Source organism: Lycorma delicatula, chromosome 10, assembly GCF_047948215.1.
Source record: "Lycorma delicatula isolate Av1 chromosome 10, ASM4794821v1, whole genome shotgun sequence".
Taxonomy (NCBI): Eukaryota; Metazoa; Arthropoda; class Insecta; order Hemiptera; family Fulgoridae; genus Lycorma; species Lycorma delicatula.
Genome location: NC_134464.1, coordinates 109,775,503 through 109,787,398, shown reverse-complemented (window position 1 = coordinate 109,787,398; position 11,896 = coordinate 109,775,503). Strand labels below are relative to the sequence as shown.

Sequence of the window (11,896 nt, the reverse complement as noted above, 5' to 3'; positions counted from 1 at the left end):
AAAAAGTCGGTTCGATAACTGTACCCAAAATGCCGGCGGGGTAAAGTTTGGGCTTTAAAAATTACTAAATTTAACGAGTTCAAATAATAAAATTAAATTAACCGATTTAAATAAAAATTTATTTTAAAAGTTAAATTTTAATTTAAAAAAATTAAAGTTTTTTTTTTTTTTTTAAATTGTCTTCGTTCCGATTTAACGAGTACATTAAAAAAAAAAAATCTCACCTAATCGTGCCGATCGTGGATGGTCTCTTACCAAAAATTAAGCTTACTTCAGTGTACTGTAATATTCCACGTCGAGTGTTTCATTAATAAACTGTTAGCCGACAGATCGTAATAAATTCTCATAACAAAATTAATCGATTTTGTCTTAATTTATCGCATTTGTAAGTCGATTTTGTTATTTACTTCTTTTTTATAATTGTTTTTTTACCGAACCGGTCTTTTCTTTGGCTATCGACATGTCACTTAGCGAATAAGAGAGGTCGTACTTTTAACGATGACGGGGTTTGGTGATAGGCCGTATAATGAAGTTTACGAATCGTTCAATCCAATATTTAATAGTCGTAACCCTATTTCAAAAAGTCCGGTGTTGAAAATCATCAAAAGATTCGAAGAAAACCAGGGAGGCCTAAATCTGCAACAAATCGTTAGAAATTACGCAAGAATTTATTGAGAATCCTCATTCGTCCACTCGTATAGAAGCACGAGAACATAACATTAGCTAAAATTCAGCGATTCGAACATCAAAAAGTGAAAATTTTAAACGCTTTAAAATTCGTCCGGCGCAAGAACTTAATGAAAATTATTGTCATCGTAGATTTAAGTCGTACAAAATTACGGTGAACAATATTTGTGCAGATCCTAATTTATTAAACAACATAATTTTTAGCGGTGAGGTTATATATATTTTTTTAAACTGCTATTTAAATCTCTATAATCGTCGACACTGTACGATAAAAGTACACGTAAAAATAAGTTAATAAATCTTTTATTTTAATCGGTACAAACCGATCGCGTCATTATAACTTGAATTATAAAAATCAAAATTTAAATTACAAAATAAATAATAGGTGTCATTAACGCCCGTATTTATTATTTAAAATATAAATACGACATGAAAATACGGAATAAAAAAAATATATTTATAAAACGATTCACAATTCAGAAGGCATTAATAAAAATTATTAAATAAATATTAATGTACGCGTTCGACGGAAAACAGTTAATTCCGGGTTTTTAAAAAACTTTTAATTATTATTATCGTTCGGGTGTCGATCTATCGGTGGACCCTTTATTTTAGCAGATGTAAAACTGAATTCGAATCTTTTCTTACGGTTACGCGGTTTTTGTTTTATTAATACGCTATAAATACGTACGCTGAGTTATCTATTTTTGTGTAATCTTCTCGGTTTTGTAATTTGATCTATAATTATTTTTTATTTTAATTCGTGATTTTTATTGTTTTGTCTTATTTATGTTTATTTATTCGTAATATTTCCGTAGGGGGAGGAAAAAGCTCTGCCAGCCGCCGTCAGGCCGGCTAACGGCAGTGCGGGGCTCTCACCCGCTAACAAACCTCCCCTCTTATCAAGCAGGGGCCGGATCTAAGCCGTACCGTATGTACAGCCCGTGCATGATCACCCAGGCGCTCTACTATCGGAAACTTACAGTAAGACAAAATAACCCAGCAATTGCGACTCCTCCGGAAAAGGGGACGCATTGCTCCCTCCTTATAGCTAGTGTCCCGTTGTGGCGTATTCCTGCTAACCTATTAAAGAGTTAGCACCGAAAGGACTTCAGTGGACGGTCTGAAGGGGAATTACGTCGGGAGGACAGGCTTTATAAGCCTAGCCTTCCGCGGTCGGCCCATGAAATGGGTTCGATAACGCTGGTTTAACAACGGATTGGAATGCAATTAAATCCGTCTTAAATTCACTAAAATAATAATAGACAAAACTTGAAAAATTAGATCCGAGATTAAAAAATAACCCTTTTAAAAACAAGCCCGATTAGAATGATCCAGCAGCAAGGGACTCTGTCCAGGTTCTGCGATGGAGTAGGGAGTAATAAACTCCTGCCAACATTGCATTCCATTCCATTCCATACTATCGGAATACGGATGAACGGAAGGCGTCCACAAATCCCGCCGCCCGTCACGCCAAGCCGTGCAGAGACCGTCAGTTGCTTCGTTTCTGTCCCGTCCGGCCGCTATTGAAGCTCTCATTTGCGATTGTAAGTGGCTATAAACGTCTAATTCGTCACAGCGGTCGTCTACGTCACAGTGTATTTCCAGTTAGTATATCTCTTATTTTTGTAATAATCTTCCAGAGGGTTCTATTCTCATTCATTATTGATTCTGTTTGTCCATAAGATTTTTAACATTTGCCTATCGAGTTATGTCTCAAATACTTCTAAATTTTTTTTTTAGTTTATATGTGTCTGTGCATAGCACTCTCTCTCTCTCTCTCTCTGTGTGTGTGTGTGTGTGTGCATTTTTATGTAACTGATTAATAAATAAATAAAAAAGTTGTATTAGACTTATTTCTTCGCAAAAATTGGATGATTTTTGAACGAGTTCAGAAATTGGATCGGATTTAGTTCAATGTTTTTCCTTTTATTAAAAATGGTTTCGTAGATATTTTTCATATTTTATATACAGATACGGTTGGGGTACCCGTACGTAGAAATACAATAAGAGAGGTTTTCTCTAAAGGCCGTTTCATCGCAAAAAAATGTATTCTGAAAACATTATAAATATCTATTATTTCTCTTAAACTAAATACCTTATACTACTTCTCTATACGATCGCCGCATGCATTAAGACATTTATCGTAGCGATACACCGGCTTCATTATACCGTCGTCGTATTCTTCCGCCGCCGGTCCATTTAGCCACTGATTAACTACATTTTTAAGTTCATCGTCACCCGCGCGAATCGCTTACCGCTCAAACATTCTTACAATTTCCCAAACGAATGGTAATCAGAAGGAAGTAAGTCCGGACTCTATGGTGGGATCGTAAATTTCCCGTCCAGATGTTCTCAGTAAATTACGTGTCAGACCCGCAAGATGTGGACATGCATTATCGTGCAGCAGGAAGACGCCGTCGGTCAGCCGCCCACGTCGCCGATTTTGAACGGCGTGCCATAACTTATGTAGAGTTTCGCAGTAGGCTTCTGCATTTATTGTCGTTCCACGCGGCATGAAATCGATCACTTTTATGCCAAACCGATCCCAAAAGACTGTGGCCATCATTTTAGTACAAATGTCTGTGGCTTGACCTTTGTCGGTCTCTGTCTCTTTTCCTGTTTAGCCTCCGGTAACTACCGTTAAGATAATTCTTCAGTGGATGAACGAGGATGATATGTACGAGTGTAAATCAAGTCTTGTAACATTCTCAGTTCGACCGTTCCTGAGATGTGTGGTTAATTGAAACCCGCCGCCAAAGAACACCGGTATCCACGATCTAGTATTCAAATCCGTGTAAAAATATCTGGCTTTACTAGGACTTGAACGCTGGAACTCTCGACTTCCAAATGATCTGATTTGGAACCAGACCTTTGTCGGTCTGGTTGGTGATTAAGGATGACGCCATTCGCTTGACTGTCGTTTTCTCCTTGGCACGTAATACGAAATCCACGTTTCAATGCCGGTAACAATCGAATTAAGAAACTCGTCGCCTTTTTCTGCGTAGCGTATCTTAAATTCCAAAGCAGAGATTCCATTAGGATTTTTTTGTGATGTTTAACGTCCAGCAGTAATCGGCTAGCATGTTACCATTCCGTTTCCATTTATAGCAGCTTTTCATCACCAAATTGTCTCGGTGGAAACGTTCACTGTGTTCGTCACTTACGTCTCCGAGGTTGACCGGGGAAAACTCCAGATGCGAGTGGAGGAAATGTATTTTCAAAGACATATTACATCCCACAGCTCTGTACGAAGCAACAAGTTGATTAACAATATTGTGGTTATTGTCGAATTTTTATTTGCCGAGAAGAGTTTTGCAAACGTCTTTAAATGAAGCCCAAGCTGCACATTCTACATTATTTAACATCGAGTTAAATACATCATCTTTGACAGATTCTTTTATTTGAGAAATTTTTAATTTATAAAATTCATTATTTAAAAAAATCATTTAAACAAAAAAAATCAAGTAAAAAAACACTACTTTTTACGTAACATTACTTTCTAAAATCTAAACGTACTGTAAAATATCGTTCATTGCAATCTGCAATTAGGCCTGTGCCTCGCTGTGAAATTATTCAATTTCCTGAGCCACCTGTGAATGTATATTTTGAAAGCGGCGATGAAGAATCAGGCAGTACTGAAGAAGACAACAATGATTTTGATTTTGAATTACCTTCCGATACCGCATCTCATATCACAAGGTAAATTAAACGACTCGGTTAGGGACTTAAACTTATCAAAAAATCAAGCTGAATTGTTAGGATCAAAACCGCAAGGTTGGAATCTACTTCAAAAAAATACTAATATTTAGGGTTTTCGAAACTGACAAAAAGAATTTTTTCAATAGTTTATCGATGAAAATAATTCGGTTTACTGGATAAACATTGATGAGCTTATGTCACATTTAGGACAAGTGCGATTTCATTCCGTTCCATTCCATCATTAAGGCTATAAGATAGAAATCGATACGAGTCTATAAATCGATACGATATTTTATTCTAGAGTCAAAGATCAACAATATAAAGAACGATTGACAGCTGACGTCATGTTATAAGAAACGGGATTCCCCATGACGTCATCAGCGGTATATATAATAAAATACAATAGGTAAAACCTCATGGAGCATCTCAAGCATATGTTTTACGACGAATGTTTGTCACTAAATCAACTGTTTCAACATGTAAATTTAACGTGAACAGACATTCATTATTGAAAGCAACCGTTCTTTAATATATTCGAATAAACCCGTGAAAAAACACGTCCAGATTCAATCGTCAATTTCTTAGTTGGTTCTTTGCTGTAATTTTGGACGCATCTCAAAGCCGAGTTTTGCTATATATTTTGCAGTAAAACCATTCTTTCAGCGTGTAAATTTAACTACAAATAGACCTAGAAAAAGCTTTCGATAACGTAGACTGGAATAAAATGTTCAGCATTTTAAAAAAATTAGGGTTCAAATACAGAGATAGAAGAACAATTGCTAACATGTACAGGAACCAAACAGCAACAATAACAATTGAAGAACATAAGAAAGAAGCCCTAATAAGAAAGGGAGTCCGACAAGGATGTTCCCTATAGCCGTTACTTTTTAATCTTTACATGGAACTAGCAGTTAATGATGTTAAAGAACAATTTAGATTCGGAGTAACAGTACAAGGTGAAAAGATAAAGATGCTACGATTTGCTGATTATAGTAATTCTAGCCGAGAGTAAAACGGATTTAGAAGAAACAATGAACGGCATAGATGAAGTCCTACGCAAAAACTATCGCATGAAAATAAACAAGAACAAAACAAAAGTAATGAAATGTAGTAGAAATAACAAAGATGGACCACTGAATGTGACATTAGGAGGAGAAAAGATTATGGAGGTAGAAGAATTTTGTTATTTGGGAAGTAAAATTACTAAAGATGGACGAAGCAGGAGCGATATAAAATGCCGAATAGCACAAGCTAAACGAGCCTTCAGTAAGAAATATAATTTGTTTACATCAAAAATGAATTTAAATGTCAGGAAAAGATTTTTGAAAGTGTATGTTTGGAGTGTCGCTTTATATGGAAGTGAAACTTGGACGATCGGAGTATCTGAGAAGAAAAGATTAGAAGCTTTTGAAATGCGGTGCTATAGGAGAATGTTAAAAATCAGATGGGTGGATAAAGTGACAAATGAAGAGGTATTGCGGCAAATAGATGAAGAAAGTAGCATTTGGAAAAATATAGTTAAAAGAAGAGACAGACTTATAGGCCACATACTAAGGCATCCTGGAATAGTCGCTTTAATATTGGAAGGACAGGTAGAAAGGAAAAATTGTGTAGGCAGGCCACGTTTGGAGTATGTAAAACAAATTGTTGAGGATGTAGGATGTAGAGGGTATACTGAAATGAAACGACTAGCACTAGATAGGGAATCTTGGAAAGCTGCATCAAACCAGTCAAATGACTGAAGACAAAAAAAAAAAGGAGGAAATTGAAGTATAACATTGAAATATGTGAAGATGAATGTAAAGAATATTTATGTATAAAAATCATTCTACTCTTTGAGTAAAATTTAGAGAAATGGAACTTAAGGTGATCGTATCTCTCCACGACCCTGAGTTACTGTGCTAAAATGAATTGGCATCAATGCTCCATATACAAAACCATTCTCACAGATTTCATCCAAATCCCTCCCTCCGATTTAAAGATATCAACAAAAAAAAAGTAAAACAAATGAAATAAAAAAAAAAAACATTTATACATGTGTATGTAAATCTTTCTGAGAATTTTGAATGCTAAAATTATAGATATTTTTTTTTGTTTTTGAAATGTCGTGATCTGCCAAAACTCCGAGAAGTAACATTTAACCAGATTATCAAACATTCACATGCATTGTATAATGCAACACCAAATGCTGTTATTATTAGTTGTAATAATGTTATGACTCGTATGCTATTATAGGTAAACAGTTCAAGTATATAGCCAGGAAATGAAAAATATTAAAAAATGTAGATATACTATCTGTCAAAGCCAAGCCTGCTCTTAACTGGAGCGAGCAGAATACCTTACACTTTAACAATCGTTACCACAAATATATTGCTATTTCAGCAATCAAACAGGTTAAAAACGTGTCTGACAGTGATATCATTTTTTTTTTTTCCCACCGGGTTGGTCTAGTGGTTAACGCATCTTCCCAAATCAGCTGATTTGGAAGCCGAGAGTTCCAGCATTCCTAGCAGTCCTAGTAAAGCCAGTTATTTTTAATACTAGATCGTGGATACCGGTGTTCTTTGGCGGTCGGGTTTCAATTAACCACACATCTCAGGAATTGTCGAACTGAGAATGTACAAGACTACACTTAATTTACACTCACGCATATCATCCTTTGAAGAATTATCTAAACGGTAGTTACCGGAGGCTAAACAGGAAAAGAAAAGCGATATCATTTTATTAAAAACAAACTCCACATCATTTCAGTATAATCACGCATTTTATATAACTATATTAATGTGATGTTAACTGTTTGAATAGAAAATAACACTTTCTTGAATATATCAGTAATGCTCGGCGACTGTTCAATTTGTTTACCGTGATTTTATTATGACAGTGGGTCACTCGGGAACAACATATGAAATATATTTTTTTTTTTTATCTACGATACGTAGTTTAGTAAGGAATACAGTTTTGGAATGAAATTCGTTAATTTACTTGACTTGACACGGAAAAGTCAGTATTCTGACCGATCTTATTTTGTTACTAATGATTTCCTCGGTGAAGGTGTACTTTAGTACAACCAATAGAAAGGAAAAAATGTGCCAAATGCCGAACTGAAGGAGGTAGTATTAGTTGCAGTAGTTAAAGAAACCCGATTGTTCTACCCATCCGTACAATTGACCCTACTTATCTCACTTGTACAACGTTTACTATCGAATGATCCTTCAGCACCTTATGCAGGACAAAAACTTGGTTACAGTCAGCAATGACAGAAAATCGGCTTGTCGGTCTTTGCATGATAAGTGTGCATAAAAAGAGTGTTCTGGAAGCTAAAAATAAATTTGAGAAAGAAATTTTGTCAGGATTAACACAGAACTCTCATAGGCCAGTGCTGAGTTATGATTTAGATAGTTTCGAATAGCATTCCAATTATTACTTTTGGCGTTTTAAGATGTTCAAATAAAACCATTTTTTAACAAAAAACATTTTCATATTTTCCCCCTGGAGAAAATCCTGGCTACTGCTTATGTTATTATTCAACTACACTTGCCATCCTGTTCCCGGAGGTTTATTTTTTATAAATAAAGTAATAGTATCAGATGTTTTGTAAACAGTGAATGAGGATGTCTTGAAAAGATTCGTGTATTAAATGAGATAGAAAATAATATAACAAGTTACTACATAAATCTAATTTTATGGTAGTATTAAAGTAATATTTTAAACCCTTATTTATTAAGAACAAATTTTATTCTGTTTTAATTTCAAATATCAAAGTACCGACTAATGTTTAATAGTACTAATTCTAGTTGGATTTCATTTTCTCTCTCTACTTTCTTTGATAACTTTATCTCGCAACCGTATTTAATAAACATACTGCTACATTTAGCGTTTGGTTAAGTAGTTTATATTCAGTTTATGTAGTTCTAAAATTCTTCATGAAGCCGAAACCAGTCCTCAGCCGATTCCTTAGTATCTAGAAAAAAAGCATATATTTGAGGTGGTCAAAACATTAAATAAATAATGCATAAGATTTTTGAATGAGCTTGTATTGTGGTCAACGTGAGAACTTCTCAATCTAGTGTTCAGCCAGCCTGTTAGATCCAAACCAAGGACACTATGAGGATCAGCTTGAGTTGATGTATCCTGGTTTTTGGGATTTGATCAGTACATCTTTGACTATGGATCTATCCGTGACTCTTTAACATACTTTGTAGTTGTAGTATCTCAAACTAGGACTGTAGGGTCCTTAATTAAACACACATTACTTACATATATATATATATATATATATATATATATATATATATATATATATATATATATAGTGTGTGTGTGTATTTTATAAACACAACTTTGTTGTATGCAGTCATAAATTATTACATCAAATGCACCGATTGTTTAAAGAATGTATTTATTTATTTTATTAATTCCCATGACCGTTATTTTTTTTAGGTGCCTTATTTAATAACTTAATTTATGTTTATGTAAATATCCTTTAATTATTTATTTCTAATATATAAAACTATTCAGTTGTAGGTATTTTTAAACAAAAATATTTTACAATACAAAATATTAAACTTCACCGTCAGTGGTTATCAGTTTAAAGAATCTACATCTTCAAACCCTGAATGTATTGGTCTTAGGTACTGTTTGCAACATCAAAATATTCACGCATATGTAAGTTCTGAAATATCTAATTAGTGGTTCTTTATGGTTAATAGCATTACAAAAAAAGTTTTGCTTGTAATGATTTACAGTGTATATTTTGTGTAAAAGTATTTAAATATATTGTGTGTAAAAAGTTTACCGTTTATTAAACTATTTTATTTATATAGTCACCTATATATGAAAATGGTCAAAATTAAAAAAAAAAAACACAAAACCTTTTTATTTTCCCCATAACTTTAACATTTGTCTATCCTGATGTATATTTGTTCAGTCCAAAAATTTATTTGTCGAATAAAGTTAAAAAGCTGCTGTAATATCTTAGCTAAAGCCTGCAGCTGTTTTAATTTTTTATTTTATTTTATAAAAATTATTTACTTTGGAAAAAACCATTATTAATTTTTAAGATTATTAAATTTGAAGCTATATTCAAATAAATAATATTTCAAATTGACCCGACCGTTTAACCACTTATTAATTACTGAACGGTTATACTCGTGGCAGTAGCAGGGTCCAAATTGCTGGAATATAAGTTGTAAATGTTGTAGATGAGGAAAAGAAAAACTTTCCGATATATCGAGGTAAATGTTCATAAAAGAAAAAATGAAGTAATCTCACCAATGTCACTTGTCACACATTAATTTTCAAACTGTCCTGATGCGCTCAGCATTGTAATGGGGGTTTTCTGAACCCCAGAATCTGATGTTTTATTTACCTTTAAAAGTAAATGAAAAGTAGCCTCGTAAGATCGAGTTATTTCAATTAAGATAATTGTCATCATCAAACAATCAAACAGAATTCTTACAATTAATCCTATCTTGTTGTGCGATCGGTGGCACTATTTGACAAGAACAAATTTTAAAAGGTTCCTTAACACATTATGAGTAATTGAACGAGGAATGTTTAATTCAGGTGCTGCTTGTTGCGTTGACTTGTGTCGACTGTATAAGTCCTTAAATAATAATGAAATAATAAGTACTTCTTATGCTAATTCAACTTTTTTCCCTTCAAACCTTTCATATGTTCGACAGTTTCCAATGCTATTCACAGGCCGTAATTGTGGTGATCTTTAAATCACGTTTTGTAGTTACATTGAACCACAGTGTCCTATTGTTTCAAAAAACCAGTCGATACATTTTCAAATTTTCTTTAATCCATTGTCACTCGATAAACATTGATGTAGATATAGTAGCGTATTAATTAGAATTTGGTCGGTAAAGTTTAGTACTTTTTCATTCCTCCATTTATGTGGTATTACAATAAAATTATTGATTTTATTTGTGACTATTAAGAATTGTAATAAAATATATGTTGCGAGTAAATTGCAATTTACTCACAACATAGGTACCGATTTATCTATGCGGTATGAATTATAAATAAATTCTGGGAAAAGAAACAACTCCCGCAGTCCTTCAGAACTGTTATGGGAAACAAAAAATAACAAAACCAGTTGTATTAGTAAATATGCTGGAACAGGATAATAACAGAATAGCGTAGTGCATTAATGAATTCAATTCAAAGAAGATCGCATTAATGAATTCGAAAATAAAAGTACACGTAAGCAACTTAATATTTAAAAGGTTTACTATAACATGAATGATGCTACTTATACATCTATTGTGCACAATTCCTGTCAAAAAATTTAAGAGGCTCTTGATATCCATGTGCATGGTTTGGGAGCTGCTAAAGTAACAGATTTAGTATATCTCTCATATGCAATTCAGATGGTGGTTTGAATTATTCAAATAACAATTAAATAACCCATAATGACTTTTATCCAGATACATGGCAAGAAGGTCTTTCTTGTAGAACATGTAGGAAGAGATTAAGAAATTATAGCTCCAAAAGAAAGTATTGATAACGGATCGTTTAGTATGTTTTTTGTCAGTGATTGTTTATCAGTGAATAGAACAGTGTTTGCCTGATCGATAAATTAAAACTGCAGTTAAGTGGCAAGGACAGTGCTGATAAGTCATAACGGATGCTAGGGTATATAATAAGGGAGGTTTTAAAGAGGATACTGAAGAGAACTGAAAGTGGTCGTGGAAAAAGGAATTAACTATTTAATGAAGGTCAACTGGTGGATGAAGAGGAAGGAAGTATAAATATTCAATGATAGCATTTAATATTACGATGTACTTTTTGTATTACTTGCCTGAAAGTTAAAGATTATATTCCCTTTTTAAATTATTGAAGATTTTTATACTCACTAATACATGTGAAACATGTGAATTTAGAGTGGTTTATGCAGTGTTTTCAAGAAAATAACACTTTGTGAGAGCCAGAATATTAGAAATCACATATACTATAGAGCGCAAAAAGGAATTTTTAACAAATTATAAATAAGGATATGTTTTTCCTGATGTTTTTTTGTGTAACTTTTAAATGCGATAATGAATTTTAATGAATTAAAATTAATAACTATAAATATTATGTTTTATCAACCTGGTTTACGTAATCAGCAATTGGAAGTCAGAAAAAGATGGAAAGGAAATACGTACAGGTACATTAAATGTAGAAACATTTTTGCAAACAAAGAAGTTAGAAAATTTTAAAAGAGCGATGAACGTAAACATAGAAGTAATGGAACTGGAGTAAATAAAGTGAAATGAGAAAGGATGAAGTTATTAGAAGATGATGTTACAATTCAGGAAGTAAAAAAGTAGAAGTGATGTAGGAATAATTCTAAAAAAAAGAAATTTAGTTTACTAGGATAGTTTTTACTAATGATAGGAAAAGTGCAGTCAGAATGAGAATAAACCCAGGAACCTGCTTTCAATAAAAGTTTATATACCAACTAATCAATATGAAGATGGTACAATTGAAGTACTGTATTAAGAGAAAGAGAAAATTA

General features: G+C 33.2%; 1 long non-coding RNA gene across 1 annotated transcript in view; it reads right to left on the bottom strand.

Annotated features, from left to right (window-relative positions):
* Window positions 1–8,108: 8,108 nt before the first annotated feature.
* The window catches only part of LOC142331445 (uncharacterized), a 28,513-nt gene continuing 24,725 nt past the window's right edge, over window positions 8,109–11,896 (bottom strand). Inside the window, exon 3 of the long non-coding RNA XR_012757996.1 lies at window positions 8,109–8,350. This is a non-coding gene — a long non-coding RNA (uncharacterized LOC142331445). The remainder of the gene's footprint in view (window positions 8,351–11,896) is intronic.